We start from the raw sequence: 26,209 nt of genomic DNA on the forward strand, positions 1-26,209 counted from the left end.
CTCTCTCCGCGTTCCTCTCTCTCCGCGTCCATCTCTCTCCGCGTCCATCTCTCTCCGCGTCCATCTCTCTCCGCGTTCTTCTCTCTCCGCGTTCATCTCTCTCCGCGTTCCTCTCTCTCCGCGTTCATCTCTCTCCGCGTTCCTCTCTCTCCGCGTCCATCTCTCTCCGCGTCCATCTCTCTCCGCGTTCATCTCTCTCCGCGTTCCTCTCTCTCCGCGTCCATCTCTCTCCGCGTCCATCTCTCTCCGCGTTCATCTCTCTCCGCGTTCTTCTCTCTCCGCGTTCATCTCTCTCCGCGTTCCTCTCTCTCCGCGTTCATCTCTCTCCGCGTTCTTCTCTCTCCGCGTTCCTCTCTCTCCGCGTTCATCTCTCTCCGCGTCCATCTCTCTCCGCGTCCATCTCTCTCCGCGTCCATCTCTCTCCGCGTTCATCTCTCTCCGCGTTCCTCTCTCTCCGCGTCCATCTCTCTCCGCGTTCATCTCTCTCCGCGTTCCTCTCTCTCCGCGTTCATCTCTCTCCGCGTTCTTCTCTACACGATCATCTCTCTCCGCGTTCATCTCTCTCCGCGTTCCTCTCTCTCCGCGTTCATCTCTCTCCGCTTTCCTCTCTCTCCGCGTTCATCTCTCTCCGCGTTCATCTCTCTCCGCGTTCATCTCTCTCCGCGTTCTTCTCTACACGATCATCTCTCTCCGCGTTCATCTCTCTCCGCGTTCATCTCTCTCCGCGTTCCTCTCTCTCCGCGTTTATCTCTCTCCGCGTTCCTCTCTCTCCGCGTTCATCTCTCTCCGCGTTCCTCTCTCTCCGCGTTCATCTCTCTCCGCGTTCATCTCTCTCCGCGTTCCTCTCTCTACACGATCATCTCTCTCCGCGTTCATCTCTCTCCGCGTTCATCTCTCTCCGCGTTCCTCTCTCTCCGCGTTCATCTCTCTCCGCGTTCATCTCTCTCCGCGTTCATCTCTCTCCGCGTCCATCTCTCTCCGCGTTCCTCTCTCTCCGCGTTCATCTCTCTCCGCGTTCATCTCTCTCCGCGTTCATCTCTCTCCACGTTCTTCTCTCCGTGTTCATCTCTCTCCACGTTCTTCTCCCGCACAGCTAAGAAGGCAATTCGGATGATTGATATCTGTACAAGCATCCTCGCACTTGCGGTGCTAACAGCACTGTGTGCTTGCATCCACATTCACACACACACACACGCATGCACACACACACACACACGCACACACGTTGGTGTGAGCGAAGGGCCTGTGGCAGCTTTCAGCAGAGGGCCACCCAAAGCGAGAGAAGAGAGAGCCTCACCAAAGCGAGCCTGATATGGAGCCTGTTTACTGTATTGCCACCGGACTTCATCAACCTGAAGGGCCGTAGCTGAACCAGGTGAGGGGGAGGCAGCCCTGGCTGTCCAAGATAAAGGCAGAAAAACACCAGCCTGTGACACCCCTGATCTGCTCCCAAAGCTGGGAGAACAATCCGACACGCAAAGAGAATAGAACCCAGAAAGGGATTAAAAAAAACACAAGTGACAACAGAGAGGTGGTGTGAGACAGAGAGAAAGAGAGAGAGAGAGAGATGACCATCTGGGCAGCTAGAATGCATATCTTGTCAGATACCCCACCACACAGTCAGATATGTCTTAATGTCATTAGGTAGGAGAGAAAGGCTCCATTATTGACATGTTGCCAAGGCGGGCGCCGCGCAGTGCTGATAAAGGCGAGATCTTGCTCACCCCTTCATCACATTCAGTGGGAGTCACGGAGACAGTGACAACCTGTTACTGGATGTCAGTGGCAGGCTCACAACATCTAGTGTCTCAGATTCTGCACCATCTGTACTTGCTCAGCACGTCCCAGTTCTTTTTAGAAAGTGATAATTAGCAAAGGCAATTTAGCCGACCTAATGAAAGTTTAAAAGAGAATACGAAAGCAACTAAGCAATGGATCACAGCAGTGATCTACTGATCATGTCTGAGCACGTGCAATTTGAAGAACGGCTAAAATCATAAGCTAAACTTTGGGGTTAAACTGTGCCATCTACTACGACGTTTATCATTTTAGTGTGGACACTAAAAACATTGAATGAATGAATGAATGAATGAATGAATGAATGAATGAATGAGTCCGTCAGTCAGACCTGAGACATTATCTCATATGTGAGATGTCCAGTAAGTAAGTGCTATGTACTTTGGCCATAAATGCACAAACTGGAAGTCCAACTGTCCCCACTTCTCTTAACTTCACAGTGAACGCTTGGCCTCCCGAACACTACAGAAAACATCCCAAATACAGATTTAATCTCATCAAGGCTTTCTTCTCTAAGATGATCTATATCAAGGTAACACCAGAAATCCTGAAGCTGGAAATTAGGCATTGGAGTGATTTTGTTGGCTGTTGATGTCTTTATTTTCTCCAACAGAAGCACAGGACAAAGAGAATGCAGCACGAGGACCCTCCACCTGCTGATTAAGTGTCATCTGCTATTAATTCCAATCATGCACCATAACATCTGATTTCACTAATTAGGTTCCTTTCTTTGTGGAGGTGAGCTCTTTGGATAAATCAGGAGATGTTTATAGGTTGAAATGGGTACATGTGTAGACGCTGAACACCTTGATGGTTTTAAATTTGTGCTTCTTGTTTCAAACCTCTTAGAAATTGGACCATCCTCCCTTCCACCACCAAAATGTAGAATATTGTTGGCCACCGACATCATAACCATTTGCCCACAGGAGAGCCTAACACTAGATCTAATGCAACATTAATGCTGACAAGCCACTGATCAATAGCCAGAACTTATCCTGAGTTATCAAGGTTGATCGAAAGACTGAATCATGGCGGCTTGCTTGTTAGAAGGCACCTCGAAGCTGTTTTTGTTTTGCTTCTTGCCTGACATAAGAGAGACACCGGGGAATTGGCTTGATGTTGTTGGCACCATAATGTTGTTGAAGGCCAATGAAACAAAAGAACTGTCAGGACCTTCATTGTGTTTGGGTTTTTATGTGAACCTACCTGACAAGGAGAAGTTAAACCCGTTTTAAGTGTGTGTCTAGCATCCTTGTCTTGTCTTGTCATACTTCTGTAGCTGTTTAGATAAAATCCCGGGGATGTCCGATGTCCCAAAATGGAGTCTGGCTTTTTATCTCTCTTCTGCTTCTGAGGCCTCGCCTTGACACAGATGACAATAGTGCCAACCAATCAGTGCATTAGTGCACGTAGCACTTCTCCACCTGCTTGGTCAGCACAAATATATTTAGTAGGCATGCTCTCAATCCCAAAATGTGTCAACCAGAGCACTCTGCTAACAAAACGTCTGAACCAGGATTTTGTGTGAGGTTATTAAATATGTATGAATGCCTATGTCTACAAAATAGGGAGTAATTTGAGGATGTGTCAAGATTCTTCCAGCGTATGTTCTACACTGCACCTGCTTGCTGAGTAAGTCAAAATAAACACGGGGAGTCCAGATCATCGCAATAAATATGAACTGCCCTTGGTCAACCTGTTTCTGATTATTGATCTGTGCCCAAGTAATGGATAGCAAAACAATTTGAATAGAAACTACATATTTTACTCCTAATATCTAAAGGGTATGAAGACAGTATGCATAAGGCTATGGCAAACAAAGTTTCAATATAAAAGATTTCATACTTCATGATTAAAAGAAAATTCTAGCAACTCCAGAAGACAACAGACAGGTCACTGGAGGGTATGGCCTATAGCAAAATTATTACCTCTTCTTTTTGGGTATACAGCAGAACATGTTGGTACAGTACACCATGTTTTTTCCCGTATTTTAAAATCAGTGGCTACATCCACCAGCTCAAATTCTCAGCTGGGCGTTTAAAAACGTTTTTGTATTGTGGTCTCTCAGGTAGAGCGTTGTTCACGTGAGTCGCGAACCACGTGTTCAACCAAACCACCCAAGAAAACGCAGCTACGCCTCCGCCTGGCCTCTCCCTCCCACGGCCCCAGCAGCCGTCCCGTCAGACAGGTCACGTCTCACGCGTGTGACGTGCGACGAGGCCACCAGCTACTGCCGAGCCCTCATGTTTTGTGTCTCCAACAAGCCCCTTCAAATCGATGCTACGCCCTGGTTTTCCGGGAAAACGAGAGATGATTTGCATTCTTTTGAACAAACGCAGCGGCAGATGTGTGCTCGGCTCGCAGGAATTCCCTCAAAGCTTTGAAATCCTGCAACACTATATGCGCCATGGAAAAAAAAAAAAACAGTGGATTTCTGGGGATTGCTCGATGAGGCAAGACTGTATCTTAAATTATGTATGCTATACGCGTGCTCTCTCTCACGTCAGAGGCCTAGGAGGAGATACCCTCACCTTTCAGTTGAACACGTGGAGGCTATATCAGAAGCCTTCAGTGATGAGTTTTCCTTTTTATTTTCAGCAACAAACAAGATAAATGCAAAAATAAATGCTAAAAAGGACCATAGGTGAGCACAGTCATCTGTTCTACTCCTCTTCTTGGGAACACAGTTCTTTCATCTGAAGCAGAGGAGAACCTGCGAACTGGTATCAGTGTACATGTTTTGTTCTGAATGGAGATGAGAAATATCTGTCTGCCTGTATCCACCTCTACCAAGAGCTACGTAGCGTGAGCTGACACAATGGGGCTACGGCAGTGTCATTCCACTCACAGATCTTTAATTAATACAGAAATGCTGGCAAAGTCTGTCTCTCTCTCTCTCTCTCTCTCTCTTTCTCTCTCTCTCTCTCACTGACTCTCTTTCACTTAAACAAGAGAGAAGATCATTTTTAATATGAGAAAAAGATCCAAAAGAACCAAATTTGGCACAGTGTGACTTTCTGACTGAAGGACATTTCTTAAAGTTTCTTAGGAATCTGGTTTTTTTTTCTTTTAAGAAAAAAGCAAAGGTTTTAAAAAAGGAAAGGTTCAAAACAGTGCATGACATTATTTTGTCATTCTGTGCAAGATTGGGAATTAATCTGCATTGTTGCAGGGTTGCTAAATGCTCTTACAAAGAACATGCCTTATAAAGCAATTTTGTTTTCAAAGAGTTGTTAAGGCAAGGCAAATGTATTCAGCTTTATATGTATGTACATCACCTTTATATATTTCATACACAAAACAAGTCACTGTGCTTTACAAGTAAAACAAAAGTATAAGACAACTGATTAGAAAAAAGTATTCCATCTAAACATAGCAACAATCAAATGTGTATTCGAACTTCCCTTGATTTAAATGTTATGAGGCAAAGCGGTAAAAGACAGGTCTACCAAAACTAATGTCTGGCCATTTTAGTCCAGCTGGACCAATAAGAGGGGTAGGTCAGGTCTGTCCCAGGGCCATTTATCACATTTAAGCAACGTGCCACGCGTTTTACCCAGGGTCAAGTGCAGCTCTGCCTTGTGAGCAACTTGACCTATACCGTGGATACCGAGGATTTGGCCCCGCCTCTTTCCAGAGTTTATGATTTAAAATGTTTTTTCGCCTGCAAGACTGATTCAATTAAATCGTCCAATGGACAGAGAATGAGACCGAAAAAGGGAGCGTCCAAGAAAAACAGCCCACTCAAACCCGCAATACTAGCTCGAGTGACCTTATCCAACAGGCCAAAGTTTGCCTCTTATTGGCTGGCTTCATCCAAGATCTGGTTGGAGGGTGGATTTAGGAGAAGACTTCAGCTCTTGTGCATCCAGAACTGAGTCTGGGGTGTTTGCGATCTCCTCTGCCAAGCAGACGCGCTCCGCTGAACCCCCCCAAGGCCTAGCCAAAGATGTTGCCCAGCCACCAGCCAGAACACCAAAGCTGGCCACACACTCCTTTGGCATGCGCACACACACACACACGCTCAAGTCCACATTTGCTGGCCAGCTCACGTCTGTAGATCTGATTTTTGGAGGTAAACTGGACAACTTCTGGGCCCTATTGAGAGACTCTTTTTGTAGACAGACATTTCTTTACGACTGTCAGGTAATGAGCAAAGGGGCCTGGACAGTTTCAGCTTCTCATTTGAAAAGATGTTTCAATAAATATTGAGAATACCAAATGCATCACCAAAACATATGTTTACTACCGTAATGCAAACCCATTCTTCGGTAGTGGGCACTTAACACTTCTGTTCATTTAATCCATCTCAAAGGAATAAACAGAGGGATGGTTTCTAATGCGGGCCACTCGTTGTGACCCCAACATCCCAAATCTAAAAAGCAGAGAAAGACCGCAGAGGCCTTTCAAATCCGATCAACAAGAAGAGCACGTTCAGATCAAAACAGAACGAAATGCATGCAAAGCAATTTCCATCCTCATCTACACCACTACCGCCCGTCCGCCCCCCAGGCGTCCATGGCAAGGTGCAGCTAGTGAAATTAGGTGGCAAATTGTGCACCGAATGAACAAGGACACGGAACCCAGAACAGGGAATCGGGCCTTACATACAGTTAAGGGCAGCAACGTCTCTCAATTAGAAAACATCCATTTTGAAAATCTGTCTCCCTTTGCCTGCATAATAATCACAGATTAAAGAGATGTGTTGTTAATTTGAATGTTTTGGCAGATTATTCTTAAGAGCCCCCTCAAGCCAAACACCAGCAGTTTTGTTTGCTTAAGTAGTTTAAGGGTAACACATAAGTGACTGCAGGCACATACCACAGGGCTTTTCTTTCCACATTGATCTTTCTTCACAGTTTTAATTAACTATCCGGTATAGCAACACCTTGAACACTTATCAGTCCTGCCAGCACTGCAAAATACAGTATATCTGATTGTGTGGCAGTTAGCACAAATATTGTTGTATTTTGTCCTAATGCAAAATAACAAAAGTATTGGAAAAACAGACCGTCGAGTCCAATTGATACCTCTGTCTTTGTTGTCTCAGAATTGTCCACCTTTGAGATTTTTCTTCGTATAACGTGGGTGATTCATTTATTTTCCACAAGAAACGCTAACAAAGCTGCAAACATAAACAATAATAAACGATTTAAATCGGTCGTTCGAGCTGCCATTAGCTCAGAGGCGGAAACCGCAGCCCCGCCCCCATTCTGATCACCTGCCACACACCTGCGCGTCCTGTGTTCTCTTTACCGCCATCTACGCCTGTTTGACTGCCAATTACGCATTTCAAAGTTTGCTGTGTGCATCAAAGCTAATCCAGTGTTCCTAGTTTCCAGTGACTGTTCACTTATCATTGGTGAGCATTTTGTTCGGCGGTGTTTCCCGTTAATCAAAGCCGCTGGTACTCGCATCTGTATATTTCGCTTCCTCCTGCTTCATCTTGACACCTGGTGATTGGACGAGGCCGTAATTGCTGAAAGCTATTCGCTTTGATTAGTTAGTGAGCAGCTCGTTAATTCACGCCTAATTAAGGAAGTGAAATGGGAGACAGGGCTTGCTAATTAATTGAGTGGGGGGCGGGTGCCTCAAATGCAGATAAAATCAATGACATCGTTGCCATTCTGAGCAACGACTGGAGAATATTTATGTGCCCTATCGTAGATCTTTGAAAATATTGGCTGCCCGGAGAACGTGCAGGCTGTTAAGGAGACAAACGATGACATTATTTGTGTGTTTCCTGCCAATTTTGGGTTTCAGCACTTTTATCAAATTGATCCTCCATCGTTTTGAACAATTAGAGTCCACAGGAGCCGTCAAATTGCAGGCAGCAGCTAGAACTTCATAGCTACAACATTTCAGAGTTAAAGACTCGAGCATATGTGTGGTCTTCGTCCATGTTGCTATGGCCACACCTTTTGTGCTCCTTGTTCAGTCGATTCGAATTACACAGAATTGCTGTCTAGTGGTTGCATAGGAAATCCTGGTGAGTAACCTGATATGTCTAATGGGTATCTTGATATGTCTCATGCAGACACACACACACACACACACACAGGGCTGTCATTAAGCCATTTCACGCGTTTCGTATCTGGATGTTGCGTGGTGCATTACGATGGCAGGCATTTTCTAAATATTAGTGTTGGCGTGGATTTTCGGCTTGACTGCCTCCATTCATTCTCATTAAAATGCAGCAAGCCCAAAGAAGCACCAGAGCTTGTCTGAAGCCACAAAGCCCTTTTTTTCTGGCTTATCAGAAAAATATAATATCCTTTCCTGAACACACTCACCATGACGATGTTAAAAAGAGCGTGCTATATAAATGTGTCTGGGGGAAAGGGGGAAGTGACAGACCAGTACATTACCCAACAGAACAGGCAGGCTAAAGGTGTGGGCCACCTCCTGTATAATTTGCAGTGGCGGTGGTGATGTTTCGGTATCAAAGGTTGTCTTTTTAATGGCAAAGTGGGCTCGGAAAAGAGCCTGCCTGACTTTGCAGAGCCGGTGCGGAGAGCTGGTCCTAGCAGACGTCTCTCTCACAACCTCTCCTCTCCTGCAGACCGCTCATCCCACATACATCAGAGTTCTTTATTTTTCCCCCTCCTCATGAAAAATTAGTGAACAGATGTCCGGTGAAAGAAAAAAAGATGTGAGAGAGAGAGTGAGGGAGGGAGGGAGGGAGGGAGAGAGGGAGGCAGCGGGGTTAAATAAGGAAAGTTGGGAACAAAGTCCTGAAGTGCACAGTCACACATGACTGTTATTTTTGTTCCCTCAAGAAGAGTCAAGGGAGGAGAGTCAAGGGAGGAGAGTCAAGGGAGGAGAGTCAAGGGAGGAGAGTCAAGGGAGGAGAGTCAAGGCTGAGGTGGCGAAGAGGAGGGAGAGTGGAAGGGAGAAAGAGGGAGAGAGAAAAGGAGCTGGAGAAAGAGGGAGAGAGGATAGGTGAGGAAAAGAGAGGGTGCGCAAGAGAGAGAAAACGAGGGACCGAATGAAAGAAGGTGAAAGGGAGGGTGAGAGAGAGAAAAGAGAGAGAGAGAGAGCAAGTGGGAGAAAGGGAGAGAAAATGCGTTAGAAAGAGGGAGAGCAGGAGAGAAAGAAAGAGGGAGAGAGAGGAAGGCAGACATTTCTCGCAATTCTCTCATGGCACTGGAAACGAGTGGTGATGTATGGTAGTCCCTTGTGTCTCCCTGGGGCCCGCGGGCTTGTCCGAGTTAACGTGTTTATGGGACATGAAGCTCTAAGGCAGCGGGCCCGGAGGATGAACTCGGAGCTGATCTTCCTCGGGCTGCACCGCGGCCCACATCTCCTCCGGGTGGCCACGGCGTCAGATGGCCAGCGAGCCTCGTGTTCATCAAGCATGTGCTGCTGGTACGTAGCCAGGGCCTTGTGCACTCCCTAATGAAATAAACAGAAATGGCGCCCCGCTGCACTAAAGAACCTTTTCCGGCAGATTGTGCAACTGGAGACAGACTGTGTTTCGAGGCGCATTAGTGGTAGACATAAACATGGCGGGCCTTTAGTGCTAACGATGGCGACATGGGCCAATACGGCTGAAATGATTTCCAGCAGGGAAGGTGGAGAAAGAGCCGCAATTAACACTCACTGGAAGACCTTCAGGTGAGATCCGGCTGGACTACAGACATCCTGCCACCTGACCTTTGTTGCCACGTGAACTTGCCCCCCCCTCCCACCACCCCCGCTCTCACCGGCTCCCGTGTAGCATATGTGTTTATTTCCGCACAGTTTTGGCTGGCATTTAGATATGACTCACTAAGATATGTGGCCCTGACATTTTGGCAGAAAGGGTGGGAGTCCTCGCGGCTATTCCCGCACACGCACACGCGCCTGCGAAATCCCCCCCGGTGAGAGGCGCGTGGATGAATCTCTACCTGATAGTGTTGAAGTGCATGTTGGTGGATGATGTTGATGTGGAGGGGGGGGCTGATCCCTCTGCCACAGGCCTCTCGAGATTAGATGGCATCTGTGCGTACGTGTGTGTGTGTGTGTGTGTGTGTGTGTGTGTGTGTGTGTGTGTGTGTGTGTGTGTGTGTGTGTGTGTGTGAATGCACTCTCGATGAGGAGCAAATTTCTCTACAATGATAGCCACAGTAGAGAAATATTTTTTTTATATATTTGGGGGGAGGGGAGTGCCTTGTGCAAAAAAAAAAACCAGATTATTTCCACAAAAATAGGCCTCACTTGGTAAATACTGTGAAGGAGCCTTAATTGGTGAGGATTAAGATTATTTAGATACAGTAAAGGGAAAATGCCCTGGAGAGATACAGCCACAAGCGTATTAATACAAGAGTGCATGGGGTGTATGCGCGCGTGAGACCACACATGTCCGTGAGACCGCACATGTCCGAGCACGGCTGTCCACGCACATTTGTGCAGGGGCGTAGCTAGTGCTTGAGTGCCTGGCCCAAACCCACAGACTCACATGTTGTTTGCTTTAAGGGCCCAAGCTTGACAACCCATGTCAAATCATGTCAGGTCTAATGAGGCGCCGTGCAGCCATTTACAGACCTGCAGCCCCTCCTGCGCCAGTCTAGCTGCCATCGGGCCGGCCTACGCCACCTCCACCCGCTCCGCCCGCCCCTCGTCTGTGGGGGTGAATCTGCCGGCTGTCACTGTTCACAGTGGGAGGATGGATGGACACGGCAATTAGGTCTAATTGATTTGATGCATCCTGAAACAGGGAGTGCGGCCCGGCAGACCTGCACTTGTGCAGTAATTGACTCGGGTCCGTATTGGTGTACAACTGTATATACTGTTTGCTCTAAACCGCATGAGTAATCAGAAGATCCACGACGTCGTAAGCGGAAAACCGAACGAGATCTCAGTGCATTAGCGTAATAGTTTCCGATTCCGGCCATTATTATGCTTGCGTGCTCCTCTAACTAACCTACACCCCCTCCATTTTACTCATGCATATGCACACACACACACACACACACACACACACACGCATACACCCACACGCCCAACCCCCCCACACCCTGTCATCCCACACACACACGCATACACCCACACGCCCAACCCCCCCTCCCACACCATGTCGTCCCAGACACACACACACACACACACACACACACACACACACACACACACACACACACACACATAGTGGGAGCTGAGCATGGAAAAAAAAGACCCATGCGCTCCCTCTGTAATGCTGTTCACTCCAGAGATTTGACCCCAGCCCTCCCCCTGAAAACAAAAGCTCGACTGGACCGCGCGCTTTTTCCGGACCGAGCGTCCGGCCTCCCTAGCACAATTCCAGCAGCACCCCTCCAGCGCCGTCGCTCCGCCTCAAACCCGTCCGAGCGGCTCCCGGTTAACGAGGAGGAAGCCGGTCCGAGAAACCGCCTCGTCCGATGCACAATCGCGCTCGGCTACATTACAAATGAATTTCAGGCGTGCGGTAAGCATCTGTATGAGAATCGAACTCCTGCCTTGGGGGAAGTGGTTTGATCGATCGCATTAGGGTCAGGAAGGAACAGCCTGTGCTGGCGGTGTTTTACGCTGTTACAGTAGAGACCCCTCCCCCATTCCTCCGGTCCACGTGCAGCATCGCTATTGTGTCCCATCTAGAGTGTCTCGGTCATCGCCATCCATGACGTACATCGTTTCAAATGTCCTCATGGCCGTACGTTTGTAGTAGCGCTGAAAGCAGTATAACGTTACTTTAGACGGGTTGTCCCTAAAAGCGTCCGTCCCAAGGCTTTGTGGACGTGGCCTGCACGTCTCAGTCCATCAGGACGAGGACACGGGCGTGGGCACACGCTCCCTCCACCCGTCTGTCCTCCCCGAGCGGGGCCAACGCCCCTCCCCGTCTGGCGCCAGCCTTAGACGGCCTCGCCTCTTCTTGATTTACAGACCTGATGGCAGCAAAACTGGCCGGCGCTGATCTCCGCTACGCAGCCTTCTACCACAGCCCCTCCCCCTGCCTCACACGGCCCCTCCCCCTGCCTCACACGGCCCCTCCCCCTGCCTCAAACGGCCCCTCCCCCTGCCTCACACGGCCCCTCCCCCTGCCTCAAACAGCCCCTCCCCCTGCCTCACACGGCCCCTCCCCCTGCCTCAAACAGCCCCTCCCCCTGCCTCACACGGCCCCTCCCCCTGCCTCACACGGCCCCTCCCCCTGCCTCACACAGCCCCTCCCCCTGCCTCACACAGCCCCTCCCCCTGCCTCACACGGCCCCTCCCCCTGCCTCAAACAGCCCCTCCCCCTGCCTCACACACACACACACACACTCCCTCTGCTGTGTTGACAAGTCTTTACTCCTCTTCAGTTGTACTTTTTTTCATTTTTCCTTGTTTTTCTCGTATTTATTTTGTCTTTCTCTTCTTTTACGTCAGGTCCTTCGTGCCGTCTAGACGCCCGAGCGGTCGTCTGTTAAGGCAAACGCCACATGTCGCGTATTCCAATTGTACTTTGGCGAGATAAAGCCGCGAACGTGTCGAAATGGCGTGGGCACGCTGGAGCCAGCGTGGTGCGATCAATATTGTGTTCGCTGCTTTATCTTTTATTACATGCAGCCGCTGGCCGCCTGCAATCTACACATCAAACACCATCGAATGGAATTATGGCTACATTAAGATAAGCTCCTCATTAGTGGGACCTACACCTTGTAATTGCAGAACGAGAGAGAGAGACAGAGAGAGAGAGAAAGAGAGATAGAAAGAGGAAAATAGCAGGGGGGAATGTACCATGTGGGAAGTTGTCTTTGGACGTGATATTCCATCTCCACCATCTAAGCACTGCCTCTGACAGTCTTGCCAGTGCCTTGACAGGAGCAGATTAATATGAATTGACTGAAGCCACATTGCCTTTGGTGTGGGGAATGGTGTTATGATGCTTATAGCATGGAGCAGGAGAAGGTTGAAAGACCACTCATCTTCTTGCCAGACCTTCTCCTCTCACCCCACCATCACAGGGAAAACAAACTTCACTTGAGTTCCCTAAACACTCTGATCGCTGGTGTTCTTCTGTAGTAGAGCCACAGTATAATATATCTGTCTGTGTGTATATTCACGCTTAGACAGTCTCATTCTATTCCTCGTGTCCCACTGAGGTATCTTCCCGTTTATTGGAACCGTGACATTTGGACCACGGGACTCTAAGAGTACCTGATCACCATGGAGCATTTCCGGTTAAGCTCACGTGACCAAAGTTTTGCCATGTGGTGGCACATTCGTAAAAGAGCCAAAGTTTAGAGATTTGTAGGCCTCTATAGTGAGATTAAATCAGAGCAGGAAGATTTGCCCAGAACCAAACCGATCATGATAGACATTAATGATAACAATAATTGTTCAAATAAAGCAAAGCCCACCTGAACACAAGCTGACAGGGCACATCAATGCCCCTGATGCACGATCGCATGTCTGTGTTTGTGACACCATCTGCCATCACCCCGTTTTAAGAGTTATGAATTATACCTCTGGCTCAGAATAGTTTCAGAACACACACAACTGTTCTGCTGCACATGGCTGTTGTAGGTCAGCACATGACGTAGTTCAGCACATGGTGTAGTTCAGCACATGACGTAGTTCAGCACATGGTGTAGTTCAGCACGTGACGTAGTTCAGCACATGGTGTAGTTCAGCACATGGTGTAGTTCAGCACGTGACGTAGTTCAGCACGTGACGTAGTTCATCACGTGACGTAGTTCATCACGTGGTGTAGTTCATCACGTGACGTAGTTTATCACATGGTGTAGTTCATCACATGACGTAGTTCAGCACATGACGTAGTTCAGCACATGACGTAGTTCAGCACATGACGTAGGTTAGCACATGGTGTAGTTCAGCACATGGTGTAGTTCAGCACATGACGTAGTTCAGCACGTGACGTAGTTCAGCACGTGACGTAGTTCAGCATGTGACGTAGTTCATCACATGGTGTAGTTCAGCACGTGGTGTAGTTCAGCACGTGACGTAGTTCAGCACATGGTGTAGTTCAGCACGTGGTGTAGTTCAGCACATGACGTAGTTCAGCACGTGACGTAGTTCAGCACGTGACGTAGTTCAGCATGTGACGTAGTTCATCACATGGTGTAGTTCAGCACGTGGTGTAGTTCAGCACGTGACGTAGTTCAGCACATGGTGTAGTTCAGCACATGGTGTAGTTCAGCACATGACGCAGTTCAGCATGTGACGTAGTTCAGCACATGGTGTAGTTCAGCACGTGACATAGTTCAGCACATGACGTAGTTCAGCACGTGACGTAGTTCAGCACGTGACGTAGTTCGTCACATGGTGTAGTTCAGCACGTGGTGTAGTTCAGCACGTGACGTAGTTCAGCACATGGTGTAGTTCAGCACATTGTGTAGTTCAGCACATGGTGTAGTTCAGCACATGACGTAGTTCAGCATGTGACGTAGTTCAGCACATGGTGTAGTTCAGCATGTGACGTAGTTCAGCACGTGACGTAGTTCAGCACATGACGTAGTTCAGCACGTGACGTAGTTCAGCACATGGTGTAGTTCAGCACATGGTGTAGTTCAGCACGTGACGTAGTTCAGCACGTGACGTAGTTCATCACATGGTGTAGTTCATCACGTGGTGTAGTTCAGCACGTGGATGTTGTAGTTCAGCACGTGCTGCCCCACCTAATGCTACAGAAGAGTTTCCAATTAGACTGCAAATGCCACAGAAACAGTGTCTCCTCTTGTGCTTTATGAATAGGACCACTCCCATGGCAAGAGATATTATATCTCATTACCAGCACAGCTTTCCACCTGGGGATTACATTCAGGCGAGACCAGCACTTAGGCTACGGGCTCTTTCTGTGTCTCACTCTCTCTCTCTCTCTCTCTCTCTCTCTCTCTCACACACACACACACACACACAGCCCCTTTGAGGAGCTGATTGAGTTTGTTCTCCCACAACACCCATTTAATGTCAAACTCAAAAATGGTCTGACCTCAATTTCCATGAAAAATGCCCGTTTAGCATGTGTGTGCGCAGCAGCGTTCTGCTTAAATCGGGCCGCACACGCCAATTGCCAATTGCACGCTCCAAGTTGCTATGGGAGGAGTTTGGATTACATCAGAGGTCAAAAAGAACCCCCTAACCCTTCCTTGATTAAAACTGCCCATGATTTCATATTGCCAGGGTATTAAGAGTGATAGTTATGCATGCAGATATCCACTTGAGTTATCAGACAGAAATTGATTCTGTTTGTAGTGGAATAAGGCTGCAGGGTTTAAAAGTGTACACAAGGAAATTAAGAATGCTCAAAACCCATAAAACATATAAACACATAGAGGGGAGGTCAGATTCTCATTCTCTGCACCTTTACTTAGCCAAAGTTGCTGTGTATTTCCTGTGAAACAAAGTTAAACACAGTTACACAATAGTCACACAATTGCACAAACCTAGAATTCATTCAGTAATTGTGCACACAGTAGCCTATATGCCACAGAACAGAGGACAGTAGAACCTAATGTAGACGGCACCAGTACTACAGCTACTATACAGCTGGGCTTTCTCCTGGGTCTTCTGCACCTCCACTATGCAAACACATTTGAATAATTTGAATGATTTTATCATATTTTTAAACCATAAATTAACTTTAGAATTATTTTATACAAATTGTATCCTTTAATTATTTTTGTTAACTGGAAATTAAACATACTGTAAATTAAATTCATGTTTACAGGTCATCGGATGACATTTTTAGATCCAATACTTTAAATGAAAATTAATTCACTTTACAAGTTCTAAAGGTATTTACAAAACTCTCTCCTTCTCTTACCGTCGGGCCCTTATTTTGTAGTGTTTATTATTTTCCTTAGCAAACTAAGGAACTAATTCCAAGGATTCCAGCAGTGTTTTGAGGACTTCTTCTTCATCACTGTTGTTCACTGACTGCGTCTGTGAAACACACTCTACAGGAGGGACATGCAACAATCAGATGCAACACTCTTATTCTAGCCTTCTGGGCACTTATAAGACCTTGTGGACGAGAGGTTTGAGTGCGGCACACTAAAGAAAGCCTGCAAGGCTGTTAGGCTGCCTCGTGCAAGCAGACTTGAAATTTAATGAAATTTAAATTGCCAAGAGGTCACACAGTATTAGCAAAAACAAAAGCGTGTTTTAATTATATGAAAGTGCTGCAGTGCACTGTGAATGTTTCAGTCACAAACAGCCATGAACATGAACACCTTCCTGAGTCTGCACTCATATGTCAACACACAGTGCCATGTAAAAGAGAAAGCATTATAAAATCATATTAAACTATTGTAAAATAAATGAGAACCTTTTACATTTTTAAATTTATTATGTTTCCTGTTATTTTTAAGTCACTGGACAAGATTTCACTGGATGTTGTACTGTGCATAACTATGTATGTGACAAATACATATTGATTTGATTGATGAAGTATATTAAAAATACGTATAATAAATTTGCTGATTTATCAAATATATGAATATATACACTGAATGGCCACTTTGTTATTCGTTTGGCCTTCAGAACAGCAGCATTTATCATGGCGTGGACTCCTCTAGATGCTGAAATCCGTCTGCAGGAGTCTTGGCCCATGTGGACAGGATCACTTCTTGCAGTTGCAGCAAATTAGATGGAGGTACAGACATGCTCTGAACGGCCTCTTCTGCTTTGTCCCAGAGATGCTTTATATGATTAAGATCTGGGAAGATCTGGCTGTCATGTTCCTGGATTCAATCCATGACTATCAAGCCCTGTGGTGTGTTGGAGTGTCCTACTGGAAGTGTCATTCTGTCATGGGGTAAACAGCTGCCATGAAGGGAAAATCTTGGTGTCACACATCCAAAATGTCCAAACTTTCATCCACAGGTGTCAGAGGACCCAGGGTATGCCAAGAAAACATTCTTCAAACCGTTACTCCTCCTCCACCAAGCTGAACTGTTGACACCTGACAGGAAGAGCTCATCGATTCATACTGCTTACGCCAGAAAAGCCCTCCTGAACCTCCCATCAGCACGGTGCAACAGAAATCTGGGTTCATCTGATCAGGAGATGTTTTTCCACTGTCCGGCGATCCAGTTTTTACGATTGTTTGGCCGCTGGAGTCTTGTTGTTATGTTTCCGTTAGACAGCAACGGGTCATCTGCTGTTACATCCCATCCGTGCGATACGTTTTGCATTTGTGCACATTAGTCGAGCTCTAACGTTATATTCAGCTGCAATTTGTTTCTCTGAGCACCGCCTGGTCATCAGAATGATTTTTGACATCCTCTTCTGACCCTTTCATCATTGAATTGTTTACATCCACAAGATCCCCTTTTGCTGAATGTTTTTCCGAGCGTGGTACACTCTCGACAACACTGCACGAGAAAAAAACCCACAAGGTTGGCAGTTTTTGAATTACTGGCCCCGGCTAGTCTAGAACAGTTGATATAACCTCGCTCACAGTCCCTCCGATTGCTCAGTTGTGCCATTCTAATATGGATTCATATTAAAACTCATGGCTCCATATATCTGGATGGCAGACCACTCTCATCTCCACAATAACACTAATGCATGTAAAAACTCCCAAACCCAGACACTACTGTGCCATATAGGGTTACAGTGTTTGTATAAGTAGATAAGAACATGTTGCTCAAATAAACAGCTAATACTTCACTGTGAGCTGCAAGATGTTATGTGCAAAGGACATCAGCATATTGTATACAGTACCATAGCTAACAAATCACCTTGTGCCTTATTTGAATTATGTAGTAATCTGCTATCTTTTCGGGGATACTCTAGGGCAGTGGTTCTCAAACTGTGGTACGCGTACCACTGGTGGTACGCAGAGCACCCCGCGGTGGTACGCCAGATGAACTCGGAAAATAAAAGATGCTTTGAGGTTTTTTTTTTTTTTTACACAACACATTTTTTTTATTAAAACAGAATTATGACAAGTCCTGAAATTCAGAAACTAAAAGGGATTACTCGTATTATGTGCGGAGAAAATGTCGCTAAACAGTTCGACCTGGTGCATCTTTCAAACGACACGGTCACTCGCAGAATTGATGAAATGGTGGACAACGTCAGACAAACATTGACCGAGAGAATTAAAATGAGTAAATGCTTCTCACTGCAGTTAGATGAATCCCTAGACGTCGCAGATTTAGACAACTTGCTCGTTTACGTGCGATATGCGTATGAGGGCATGTCGCACGAAGAATTTTTGTGCTGTACCAACCACTACAAACACGAACTACAGGAGAACTACATTATAACATATGTGTGTAATGAGCAGGGTTGCCAAATGCGTGAGACACACGCATTTGACCGTTTTCACACGCCACACATCCGATTTCTCACGTCGACAAAAAAAAAATCTAGTTTATTTACCTCTGATCCACATCTATGATTCAATGAGTTACTAGTTCGCTCTGGCGCCAACCATCGTGATATAGCCTAATACTTAATTCGTGTCTATTTTACATCCTCCCGGTAACAATTTACATTCGCCCCCCCGCCCCCCCCGTCAACAACTAAAACTTGCCAAACAGCTTTTTCTTTTTTTTTTTTTTGGGGGGGGGGGTAGTAGGTGGTACGTGGAGGTTTTTCGTTTGACAGTTGGTGGTACTTTGTCTAAAAAGTTTGAGAACCACTGCTCTAGGGTTATTATGAGCAGTAATTATATCATCAGGAAGTTAGTGCTAAGAAGCTAAGCACACACACTCTCCCTTTAGCTCCACTTAAGATCAGTTACAACAGATTGCAAATGTGCAGCCTGTGAAAAGCAAAGCATATTTGGGCTTTGTTGTCAGCCACTGTCACCATGTTTAGAAGTTGATGGAATAAAAACACATGGTGCTTGCATCACTCTCTTCACTATTCATTTGAGGTGAACATTTAGAGCGTTCACCACAGTCCATGTGCACCATGGTCTGAATTTATTATAACATTTTTTAACCTTATGAATGCCATGACGTGTGTGTGTGTGTGTGTGTGTGTGTGTGTGTGTGTGTGTGTGTGTGTGTGTGTGTGTGTGTGTGTGTGTGTGTGTGTGTGAGGATCATTTCACAGATCTACCGGAATACCACAACAATCAGTGTTGGTGGTTTTATTAAAGGGATTTCACTGATAGACGTTTCTGCATGAAGCAAAGATTAAGAAATATTCCATAGCTGTTCAGTCTAGCCTTCTAATTCACACCTGTACAAAGCAAAACAGATACACACCATGTAATAAATGGATCAATTAAGTCATAAATAAATAAATAAATGGACGACTACGGTCTACCACTTCAAACAATGTTTTTTTTTCTTTCAGCTGAAAAAATCAAGTACAAAATCCTTCTTGTTGAGATTTGGCAGCACATCTGTGCTTAATTATCCTATGGAGATAGACCCTGGCCAGGTTTATGCAAATTCGTCTCCCCGTTTTGCCCGATGAGGGCGCTGATTATGCCGTCTCATCTGCATACTCGCAGCTCACGGGACATCAGACGAGGCTGTTCAGAGACACGCCCACCCCTGCTGGGCTTGAACAGCTGCTCAAGCTAGCAGTGACGGCTAACTCTCCTCCACTGACGCCTCTCCACAGTCTGCTAGCAAATAGTGGATTCCCTTTGATGTTCCTGCTTTTGTAGTTCATGCTACTGCTGTAAAAAATCCATGTATATAGAGACAGATACTATAGAGACATACACTATAGAGATATATACTATAGATATAGATACTACAGAGACAGATACTATAGAGATAGACCCTATAGAGACAGATACTATAGAGATAGATACTATAGAGACAGATACTATAGAGATAGATACTATAGAGACAGACACTATAGAGATATATACTATAGATATAGATACTACAGAGACAGATACTATAGAGATAGATACTATAGAGACAGACACTATAGAGATATATACTATAGATATAGATACTACAGAGACAGATACTATAGAGATAGATACTATAGAGACAGACACTATAGAGATATATACTATAGATATAGATACTACAGAGACAGATACTATAGAGATAGACACTATAGAGACAGACCCTATAGAAACAGACACTATAGAGATATATACTATAGATATAGATACTACAGAGACAGATACTATAGAGACAGACACTATAGAGACAGATACTATAGAGACAGACACTATAGAGATAGATACTATAGAGACAGATACTAGAGAGATAGATACTATAGACACAGATACTATAGAGATAGACACTATAGAGATAGATACTATAGAGACAGATAGTATAGAGATAGATACTATAGAGATAGACACTATAGAGACAGATAGTATAGAGATAGATACTATAGAGATAGACACTATAGAGACAGACAGTATAGAGATAGACAGCCCCGTCGACAGGGGGGGACAACCGGGTCTGTTGTCCCGGGCCCCAGGGCCAGGGGGGCCCATCAAAGAGCCCAGCAATTTATTTTTTATTTAAAGTCTATCATTTTAAATATAATCCTAAAATCTTTCATTAATATAAAATTCTGTACTCAAAATAAGCTCAATGGCTAAATATATATATTTTTTAACCTATCTGCATATTTTCCATTAAGTGCATACACCCCCGCCTCCCACTGAAAAATTGTTTGATCCAGCACTGACCGTAACCGGCTGGTACTGGCCCAACAGCGGGAAATACAGTGGTGGATAGTTCAAGAAAACAGAAATTTGGAGCGCAGAAAAGAAAGGAAAAACATTTACCTGACGAATTTTAATGTTGCTTTGTGTTCCAGGTTTGAAAAGTGCTGGAATTTAGGCTAAAGTACTTGAAAATGCTTGAAATTGTAACTACTTCGTTTCACAACAAATATCTGTCTGACTGAACAGTTCTCTTGTATTACGTTAACAAATACGAGCCTCTTGTAATTCCAGGGCGAAACATGAGAGAACGTGAAGACGTTAAGATTGGGCGTTTTGAAAATAAACAACCATTAAATAATGTGATAAAAAGCGAATTATTTAGAATCATTTCAAGTATATGTATAAATATTTAACTTATTTAATTAAAACGTGCTGGGAAATATAGAAATGGACCTTGAAAGTGACGTCCAAGTGCTTTAATTCCACCTTGTTTAGGTGTATGAATCCTGCAAACATGACTTTGTTCATTGCGCTGAAGCGCGGCGCACGCAAAGTTACAAAAGTCGAGAGGTGCACGACCTCGCCAATCGACAGCGCGCGAGGCCCTTGCACACAGGCGGTGCCACTGCGATTACGTCATTTTCGCCGCGCGGACCCTCACGCCGCTCGCGACGCGTTAAATATAAACCAGTCAGCTGTCAGAAACAGCTTTGATGTGTGGCTATATTATATACTATATGACCTAACACAAGGATTGTCTGCTACAGAGGAAATTAAAATTATGTAAACCGGGGGGGGTTAGACATTATAGAGACAGATAGTATAGAGATAGATACTATAGAGATTATAGAGAAAGATAGAGTTTTAACGAACCACAGTTAAACGTGAAGCTGCAGTGACGTTGGAGCCCCATGGCACCGCCTTGCAGTCAGCAGGTACGCTTGTCAATTTGCAATGGAAATTGACAAAAATGCCGTCCAAGCTCGCTGACCAGATTGAGGTGATGGGTGGGGGGGGGGGGGGGGGGTGCGTTAAATGAGTTCCAACACAAGCTCATCAGCAGGGCAGAAAGGCGTCGCCAAATTGATTCCGCAGACACAGAACATTAAATGTTGCATATTAACATTAATGGGTCTGGTAGCTGACATTCGAGCCCGGGTACCAGGAGAGGCTGTGATAAACACTCTCACAGCCAGCTCTGCACCACCTGCCCCAGCACCAGCGTGTCTGCAGCGTGTCTGCAGTGCCTCCGCACAATCGATTTGAACAGTCGCACCTGATTTCAAATATGGTTTCTCCTCAGTCTGAACAAGGTGTGACCTTTTTTATCATGTGTTCTGCTGTTCTGAGGTTCATTAACATTGCAGCACAGCCTACAACATACAACAGTATCTTTTTACTGTTTGGTCTTAAAGGGAAAATGAAAATGTAAGAAATGTTTGCAAAATATGGGTACTTGGTTTCAGCTGAAACACCAGTCACTACATGGCTGTCAGGAGCAGTGCTTTTCTAATTTGTCAGAGTGAATTGCTAATGTGTGGAAAAGAGGAGTTTTGTGTACGTGTGTGTGTATGTGTGTGTGTGTGTGTGTGTATGCGCGCTTGTGTGTATAAATGTGTAAACATGTGTCATCAAACATGTGACCTTAAACAGATGTCTTGCTTTTTGTTTTCGTTGTGTCTTACAGCTCTTTTTCATTCTAACACAAACAAAACAGGACCAACAGCCTACATCAGGACCCGTTCCTGTAGCAACAGCCTACATCAGGACCCGTTCCTGTAGCAACAGCCTACATCAGGACCCGTTCCTGTAGCAACAGCCTACATCAGGACCCGTTCCTGTAGCAACAGCCTACATCAGGACCCATTCCTGTAGCAACAGCCTACATCAGGACCCGTTCCTGTAGCAACAGCCTACATCAGGACCCGTTCCTGTGGAGTTTTTACATTCTGAATTTTAGAAGTCGCATCACAGAGCCAAGCAAACAGCACGGACATATATATGGATAACTCAGAAGGATTTATTCAGTATCATAATAGTTTCAAATGGCATGTCAGAGATCTTGTGACTTGTGATCTTGTGATTTGTGTCCACAATATAAATTCCAGTTCATGGACGCTCACGCATGGAGCCCTTGTCCATCTTGATTTATCAGTTTGTCTATGCCTACAGCTCTCGTACTATAAAATATCCGTAGGTCAAGCACACTACATCTGACATTATATGGAAAAGCAATTTCAATGCCACATGGACCCCTTTCCCCAAAGCATCACAGTATTAAGAGGATCTCAGCTGCTGGGTAGAGCAATCGAAGCATACATGCTCGGTGCTTCTGAGAGTCTGGGATGAGGATACTATATCCATGTTTTAAACAAATCCTGTGTTAAATTAATTGATGCATGTAACTGGGCATCTGGTGTGTGCTAAGGACACACAGGATGTGTGAATTGCTCCTGTCATCTGCATATATCAGCCATGAATATTCCTAGCCACATCACCACCTAGCTGCATAATCTACGATGGGTGATTGGGCCCAAACCAACCAGAATGAGATCCCCTCTCTAGCTGACCTTATACTGAAAACCTGGGAGTTTGGTCCTGGGTTCCTGGGTTCTGGGAGTTTGGTCCTGGGTTCCTGGGTTCTGGGAGTTTGGTCCTGAGTTTCTGGGTTCTGGGATTCTGGTACTGGGTTCCTGGGTTCTGGGAGTCTGGTCCTGGGCTGGTGGGAGCTGGGATTCTGGTCCTGGGTTCCTGGGTTCTGGGAGTTTGATCTTGGGTTCCTGGGTTCTGGGAGCTTGGGTTCCTGGGTCCTAGTTTCCATGGGTCTATCTAAAGCAGTAGACATCTGCTGCCACTGCTAATGTGTAATCCGCATTCGTTTAAGGCCCCCATACTCAAATAGCGGCCCGCGGGCCACATGCGGCCCACAGGCTATCTATTTCTGGCCCGCGAGCTGTTTTGAAAAGTGTTTTTTTTTTTAGGAATCTTTTTTTTCAATCGCGCTATCCGCTCTTATTTTGAAATCGCGCACCGCGATCTCAAGACGATGCTGGGGATTGCAACAAACAGGTAGCAGACACTCAAATGCGTTCGACACCAACCCCCCCGGTCGACAGTTTATGTGTCTTCGTCCCCCCCTCCCCCCGTAACCGGCCCTTTCAGTGATTGAAAAAATAAAATGTGGCCCGTCATCATTTCTATTTGAGTACCCCTGGTTTAAGGCAAATGTCATTTCATCTGGGTAATGCACTCATAGCTGTGAATCTATGATACCGCTGTGAGCTGCAGGTGGACCATGATGGACAGAAACCCGATTTTATCAGGACCCGTCACAAACACCAGAACTGCGAGGCACATTCGGCCACGTGCTTTGACAGTAATGAATATACACTCTTACCTCACGCGCCATCTGGAGAGGGAACGCGCAAGACTGGGAGACGTTCTCACATGTGGGGCGTGGTTGGTCCCCTCATCACAACCCCGCCCACCAGGCATCACAACCCCGCCCACCGGACCAGGGTGCCAAAGCGTGCCTGCTGACCCTGAAAGTCACGCGAACGCTTCATCTTTCACACCTAAGAGTGGAATGTCACGGTGAGCTGCGTTCGACCGTGGTGTCTGAGACTGACTGATGGCCAACTCAGAATAACAGAAGTGATGAGGGGAGAAAATATGGCCTCACCTGCATCGCGTAATTTTCACAGGCCGCAGGCTGATGATGGTTTCTAGAGAAGGAGCGATGGATGTTTGGAGGTAAAGAAACCGTGATACCATGCTAACTGAGAAAGTTAGCCCAGATTTTACCTTCAGTGATCCACAGGCAATCAACATTGCATTATGAATTCAAAGTACCAGCAGAGTCCAGTTCAAACAACAGTCAGACTTTCATGAATGTTGTTCTTAGCATGTGAAGATATGTATTATTTAAGCATGCAGTATGCACATGTGATCATGCGTCCTAGCTTACTAATGAGGAGGGGCTCAGATAAAATGATCGTGTCCCCACATCAGATTAGCTTTCATTCCATCTGCTACTTCTCTCTTGGGGTGTTTACCCCATCTATCCCATCTTCCCCAAAATGAGCAAGTTTATTCTAAATCTGGTAATTAAAATATTATAAAGTTCCACTAATCAGACCCCATCTGATTCCTTGATGATCGGCAAAGTGAATTACATCGTATCTATGCATTTTATTTCCTCATTACGTTCTCTGTCTCTCTCCCTCTCTTTCTCGCTCTCACTCGCTTTCTCTCGACACTTTTTAAATTAAAGCAAGCACTGAATGCATCAAGGCTGGGGTTTAATCAAGTGGAAACCACCAAAGCCCTCGTGACTCTTGGGTAGGCAATCAGCTCAGCGCTCTCGACCTATCACCAGGAGCGCGGCCTTCATCAGCCCGATCTGTGCGGCAGAGGCTGCGAGCGGTGACACCTCTGTGAGAAAAAGGACCCCCCGCTGAGACTAATGCGCCAAGCGAAAGACGAAGCCCCAGCCAGGCTTTCGACGAGAGAACGGGGAGGAGGGAGGGGCGAGGGAGGGGCGAGGGAGGGGCGAAGGAGGGGCGAGGTAGGGGCGAGGGAGGGGCGAGGGAGGGGCGAGGGGGGGGCGAGGGAGGCGCGAGGGAGGGGCGAGGGAGGGGCGAGGGAGGGGCGAGGGAGGGGCGAAGGAGGGGCGAGGGAGGGGCGAGGGAGGGGGCGAGGGAGGGGCGAGGGAGGGGCGAAGGGGGGGGCGAGGGGGGGCGAGGGAGGCGCGAGGGAGGGGCGAGGGAGGCGCGAGGGAGGGGCGAAGGGGGGGCGAGGGGGGGCGAGGGAGGCGCGAGGGAGGGGCGAGGAAGGGGCGAAGGGAGGGGCGAGGTAGAGGCGAGGGAGGGGCGAGGGAGGGGCGAGGGAGGGGCGAGGGAGGGGCGAGGTAGGGGCGAGGGAGGGGTAAGGGAGGGGCGAGGGGGGACAGACTAAACGCGCCCCTTTCTACACACCCTCGAAAGCCGCAGGGTCCGGAGAGACGAGCAAGCTAAGGTCTCGGTGGCCAGTGAGACGTCGCAGTGCTGGGCAAAATCTCGCACGCACCCCCTCGCCACATTTTGACGACTTCGTGGAGCCTGGACTGAGGGCGGAGTGGCCAGGAAGGAACAGATGCCGCGGGCGAAGGTTGCCACCACTGCACTTGACAAGCCGGGGGCAGGGAGGAAGAGGAGGGAGGAGGAGGAGGGTAGCCACGGTGAGGTTGTGGTGATGGCTCCTGTAGGTGCTCAGGCAGTCATGCTGGACAAAGTCTGCCCCCGCTCCAATCCCCTGCATGTTGAAAGCTGTGTGTATGTTCTGTGTGTGTGTGTGTGTGTGTGTGTGTGTGTGTGTGTGTGTGTGTGTGTGTGTGTGTGTGTGTGTGTGTGTGTGTATGAGAGAGAGAGAGAGAGAGAGAGAGAGAGAGAGAGAGAGAGAAAGAGACAGAGAAACAAAGAGACAGAGATTCTGTGCTCACAGTGGGAAAATCTGTCAGCTGTAAAGCTACTAACAGAGACTGTACTTCTATGAACTAGTAACACACAGTCCTGAATCTGCACTGGAATTGTCTGGAGTTTGACCTTGACATCATTAAAAATGCTCTAGTGTGCAGCACATGCTGTTTTTCCATATGTTCAGATATAAAATGCACACATGCACTCATCGGGGAGGTTGGAATGTGTCCATTTAACTGAGGCATTTTCAGAAGTATGTATTAATATAAACATGTAATCTGCAGCAGCCATATTTTATGTTTCTATCTATCTATCTATCTATCTATCTATCTATCTATCTATCTATCTATCTATCACCCCTTTCTCTCTCTCTCTCTCTCTCTCTCTCTCTCTCTCTCTCTCTCTC

General features: G+C 46.6%; 1 long non-coding RNA gene across 1 annotated transcript; it reads left to right on the top strand.

Annotated features, from left to right (window-relative positions):
• Nucleotides 1-7,543: 7,543 nt before the first annotated feature.
• On the top strand, nucleotides 7,544-17,355 carry LOC143521323 (uncharacterized). The gene is made up of 3 exons (XR_013132715.1): nucleotides 7,544-7,786; nucleotides 16,279-16,390; nucleotides 16,621-17,355. It is a non-coding gene; the product is annotated as an uncharacterized LOC143521323 (long non-coding RNA).
• Nucleotides 17,356-26,209: the final 8,854 nt, after the last annotated feature.

The sequence above is a fragment of the Brachyhypopomus gauderio genome, chromosome 8, assembly GCF_052324685.1.
Source record: "Brachyhypopomus gauderio isolate BG-103 chromosome 8, BGAUD_0.2, whole genome shotgun sequence".
Lineage (NCBI taxonomy): Eukaryota > Metazoa > Chordata > Actinopteri > Gymnotiformes > Hypopomidae > Brachyhypopomus > Brachyhypopomus gauderio.